The following is a 6,000-nucleotide window of genomic DNA, read 5'->3' as shown; positions in this document are numbered from 1 at the left end:
CCATCCTAAATCAAACACTATCCTGAATTTTGCATATTTTATTTCACTGGTGGATTTTCATACTTTATCCTATTGCATTGCGTAACTGTGAACATTTTAAACCAATAACCACAATCAGACACACATATTTTAGTTTTTATAAGTTAAATATTTTCAGTAAATTGGGTAGATAATTATGTGTTTAAATTCATAGTATTATATGAACACACCTCATATTTAAAAAGGATGTTTCCATACATTCAATTTTATGTAAGTTTGCTGACTTTTGTAATATGAGACTTTGTGAAGGTAGTGTTAAGTAGGGTGAATGGTGATTGATTAAAACATACCAACAAATACAAGAAAGTCACACAGTACTTTTAATGTAAGAAAAACAGATGAGCATTTAACTCTGAACATGACTGTAGAAAACAAGAGACAGAGCTGTATTCTTTGAGTGGGACAAGCATCATTAGCTAAGTCCCTGCAGAGCATCCCATGATGCATATGGACTTGGTGAAGACCCCTTCAAGTCCTCGTTACCATTCTCTCTGCTTTTTTGTCATTAATACCCTCCTGACTTCTCTGATTTTGAGAGTCCTTTGGTCTCTGAATGCTCACATTGGTAATAGCTCTAGCACATTCCTCAAGGCTTACTAATAGATCAGGTGAAGTTGGATCAGTTTCTCGGGGTCAATTACCAAGGACACGTTTCCCTACTGTTCCCTGCCTGATGTATATATGTCTGCTAGGCCGAAAATTATAATCGTATACATGTTTTGATAATTATATGTTCTAATATCTTAGGCTCTATGCAGGTAAAAGAGAAAACTATATCATACAGGGTGAACATTGCAAAAGATATTAAATCTCAATAGATTTTATTATCAATTGATTATATTAAATTGTATAAATACACAGAAGCTTATTTTAGCAAAAAAAAGAATCTATTTTGTTATTTCACTATTAAAAGCTTGTGTTTTGAGTGAATTCCAAGTATTTTGCTTTCTTATTGAACTGATAATTTTGGGGGTCTTTTTAAAGAGAATAAATCAAACTCTATCAATCTAAAATGAACCCCAATGAATTGTACAAAGAAAAATGTTTATCTAATAATACTATCGAAAAATAATTAGGAATTAATTTCATTGAGAAAAATTCAGAACTTTCTAATGTTCTACCCTTAATCATACATCATCGCTATCATTTTGTTCTTGGATAAGAGTGTGAATATGAAAGAAACAGCATGTAAGAGGAGTGGACTGAAGGAAGAATTGGTTATTAGTTAACAGGAAGCTAGATTTTGTTGCTTAACAAATAGCTCACAAATCTCTATGTCTTAAGGCAGCAAAAATTTATCTTTCTGGGAGTGTATTTCAGGTCCGGGCAGTTCTCCAGTATAGCTGATCTGCAATGCGATAGCTCAGCTCTGTATCTCCATATCAAACTATGCTTCCACTATCATTGCAGCTGGCAAGAGAGATACAATGAAGGCCAGCACAATAACTTTTAAATGCATTCACTCATAGGTAATATTTCTCACTTGTGCTCACATATCTTTAGCCAAAGCAAGTCACATGGCTACTTCTAACTTTGAGTGAATAAGTACACTCTTAGTTTATGCATGGGAGGAGATGAATTGGAAATAATGGTGAGCAGTCTTAGTGTCTACAATACCAGACTTCAGCACCCTCGCTATCAACAAAGTCCTTTTTTTTTTTTTTTCCAAGACAGAGTCTTACTCTGTCACCCAAGCTGGAGTGCAGTGGCACAAACTTGGCTCACTGCAGCCTCTGCCTCCTGGGTTCAAGCAATTCTCCTGCCTCAGCCTCCTGAGTAGCTGGTATCACACACAGGCACCTGCCACCACACCCAGCTAATTTTTGTATTTTTAGTAGAGACGGGGTTTCACCATGTTGGCCAGGCTGGTCTTGAACTCCTGACCTTGTGATCTGCCCTCCTCAGCCTCCCAAAGTGCTGGGATTACAGGCTTGAGGCACTGCGCCCAGCCTTCGATAAAGTCTTTAGATAGGATTGGAGCTGAACAAAACAGAGAGAAGGAACAGGTCAAAGCATCAGGCAGCATTCTGAAGATCAAATTCAAATGTCACCTATTGGTGATTTCCTGACCTACCTGGGATGATTCTGTTTTCTGTCCCTATAGCACATTGTTAAAATAGCACTCACCATCTTGCTGATATCTTGCTTTCCCCTATATGACTATGAGAGAGAGAGAAAATGCCTTTTTCAATTCTGAACTTTAGTGCATAGGACAATCTCTGACACATAGAAGCTGCTAAAAGAATGAAATACTGGAAATGAGTTGGAGGAAGAGAGAGGAGAGAGGAGAAAGGAGGAAGGAAGGAAGGCAACAAGGAAGAAAAGCAGTCCCATTCAGCAATGAAAAAAAATGTTCACTAGTGTGCTCCTATGTCTTTGAATATCCTATATATAGCAATTTTGAAAGCGCTCCAAAGCAATGCTAGAGTGTATGGCAGAGGCTGCTGATTGAATACCAATACCCATTCTTCCCTTCTTTAGTATTAGAAATTCTAATTTTAGAATTTCCCAGTCTTTCCCAGTCTTTCTTGTAGCTAGATGTGGTCAAATGATTAACTTCTTGTTAATGGGAGAGAAGAGTAAATGATATGAACAACTTCTTGGCCATATTTTTAAAGGGAAATTTTGTGCCCTCCACTGACCCTTTTTTCTTCTTGCTGTTACTGCTTAGACAAGCATTTTAACCACAAAATGCAAGTTGCATGTTGAGGATGGCAGAACAAGAGAAAAAGAACCTAGGTCGCCAGCATTGCAGCTACCAAACCAGCTATGGACTGCTTCAATTTGGACAGTTACTGAAAGAGAAATGTATTTCTATCTTACCTATAGCAGTTATTCTACTTATCATCTTAGCAGTGGACTAACTCGGCAAACTTAACACTCCAGTATTTAACATGTTTACACACACACACACACACACACACACACGTGATCTTTTTTGTTCTAATGCTAAGGCAGCAACCATAAAATAAAAATACAGTGATAGGCAAGTTTAGATGCAACTACTCTGATTGTAGATAAATGTTTCAGAAAGCACAATATAACTCAGAAACCAGTGTTAATTTCACCATAATGCCACAACAACTATAGAAATGTAGAAAGGTTTGTTAATTGAATCAGAGGCCCAGACATAAGCATTCTAAAACCTTTGTGAAACACATTTAAAATTGGAATTGTTTGCTTAAAGGTATTCATAATTCATTCCAAATAAAAAGTAATAGAATGTCAGGGTTTTGATTATATGAACTTCTGTTTTTATGTGAAACTGAATCAGTGCTATAGGATCATTCCCTTCACTGATTTGTCCACATAGATTATTAAAATACATTGTATCTTTCCCAGTTTTGCCCTTTAGTAGCAGCTGTACAATTTCATTGAGGGCATTACCGCATTAATAGTCCCACATGTGTCAGAATTTGCATGAAATAAGCAGTTATGAGCAATTACGATTTTGCCAAAAAACATTCTTTAAACTCTCTTCAAAGCCAATGACAGATGTATGTTTCCTGATTTTAGGATCTAATGGACTTCAACACTGGGCAGCAGCATTCAAAAAATTTATTGTATATCTTAAAAATCAGTTCACCTAGGTGTACTAAAAGGAGGGCTTACCGAAAGGATAAATTCAAAAAAAAAATCCAATGTTCTTATTCAACAAGTGTGAAAATGATAAACTTCAATTTCTCTCTAAGGCTGAAAGATGACCCCCCCACCCCCTGCAAGAAAACCCCATAAAAACCAAAAACAACCAAAAGCATGCAATGCACCTAAATGTTTGAGTTTCTTTTTCAATAAATAGGAAGACCCAGAGAGAAGCCAAAACATAAAGAGTGGCTGCCTTGAAACATCACTTACAACATGTTGCATATTTATCATAGACAACATGCCCAAACTGTATTCATTTTCAGATAAACATGAGCTCAGGGAGAGAAATGACTTTGAATGGCTACGGCCCAAATCTGTAATTTTTCTTCAGTGGGATTCTGAATGTCTTTGGGTACTGCTAATGTTTGTTTCCTTTCATGGTTAAGAAAGTCCAAGTAATCCTTTCTGATTATTTTTCAGGAGTAAATGTAGCATAATCAGATTGTGCAAAACATTTTTTTGAGGGGGTTAAATAAAAAAGGAATAAAGAAGATACACACACATTAAAGCAGAACACTAGCAGACGGAACAGCATGCTGTTAGCACGGAGTCTGTGTATACTTTGAAACTGGCAAAATCTCAATTTTTCAATTCCTCTATTATATTATCTAGAAGGTGAAGATAATATAAAGAACATGAATATTCTCACTGCATTCTTGAGAATTGTGCAATAATAATAATTTTAAAGTTTTCTTTAAATATGAATTTATTTTAAAAATGAGAACAAAATTGAATCATTTTCTGGTATCTATTGTCACTTATTGGCATGAATTTAAATTTGAAGCAATCTGCACAGCAAATTTCAATAAGAGGATATTTTAAACAAACCCCTTTTGACCCCAATCTTTCACTTGCCTAATATATGCAAGTGAGAGCTGCTCATATAAAACATATTCTGACCCAGCAACTCATATTTACCATGGAGTGGAAAAAGGAGGTTAAGAGTATTTATAGTAGCAAAAATAGCTTTTGCCTCTTCTTCATTTATGCTAAACCAATGAACGAGCATATCATAGGGCTAAAGAGGGGCAGAAGTAAGACTCTAGTGATCTCTCAGTCCTATGTACACAAAGACACTGAACTCTTTCACAGCTAGGTAGAAGTCACAATGATTAACAGATATTTTATTTGGCAGTCAGAATAAAAGCCCTTCAAAGATTGACATATCTTAATTTTGGGAACCTATAAATGTATTACTTTACATGGAAAAAAGGATTTCGTGGATATGATCAAAAATTATGAAATGGGGAGATTATGCTTAATTATCCAGGTGGGACTGCTATGGTTTGAATGTGTGTGTTCCTCCATAATTCACATGTTGTAACTTTAATCTCCAACATGGTGGTATTAAGAGGCGGGGCCCTGAGGAGGTGATTAGTTCATGAGAGCTTCACCCTCATGGATGGATTAGTGGTGTTCCAAAGGGTCTTGAGAGATAGATTTCGTCTCTTTTTGCCTTTCTGCCTATTCCATCATGTGAGGACACAGCAAGAAAGCACCATCTTGGAAGCAGAGAGCAGCCTTCACCAGACGCTGAGTCTGCTGGCGTCTTGATATTGGACTTCCCAGCCTCCAGAACTGTGAGAAATAAATTTCTATTATTTATACATTACCCAGTCTGAGGTGTTTTTTTTTTTTTTGGTGACAGCAACAACAAAAAACAAATGGACCATTGTAATTACAAGGATTCTTATAAGAGGGAGACAAGAGGGCAAAGTCAGAGACAGAAGATACGATGCCAGAAGCAGCATTTAGACGATAAAAGGAGGAGCTGTATGCCAAGGAATACAGGCAGCCTCTAGAAATTGGAAAAGGCAAGGAAACAGAGTGTCCCTTAGCGGTTCCACAAGGGACACAGCTCTGTAGATACCTTGGTTTTACCCCAGAATATCCATTTCAGACTTCTGACATCCAGAACTGTAAAATAATAATTTTATGGTGTTTTTCCTACTAGTTACAACAACATTAAAAAACTATAAAGCTTATAAAAGAAGAGAGGGAAGACCTCATTTTTTTTTTATTAAGGAGGCAATTTGTTTTTATACTCCTAAGGGCAAAGATTCATTTAAAACTTGCATGTGTTATAGACAATGCCGGGTTCCCTTTAACTGCCTTAATGTAGGCCCTTACCCTTGCATGTCTGACAATAACGTAGGCCCAGAGTGTGCCTGATGCGTGCCTAACCTTCTCCAAAGTAGCCTCCACTGCTACATTCAGTGATGCAAATATGATTCTACAGACCCTCTTTAAAATTCTTAGGTGTCTTCCCCATAATATTCATGATGGAATGCATATAGTTTAGCTCAATACGTAAGT

Source organism: Gorilla gorilla, chromosome 11, assembly GCF_029281585.2.
Source record: "Gorilla gorilla gorilla isolate KB3781 chromosome 11, NHGRI_mGorGor1-v2.1_pri, whole genome shotgun sequence".
In the NCBI taxonomy this organism is placed as follows: Eukaryota; Metazoa; Chordata; class Mammalia; order Primates; family Hominidae; genus Gorilla; species Gorilla gorilla.
The sequence above is the reverse complement of the archived record's forward strand: the minus strand, read 5'-3'. Positions refer to the sequence as shown.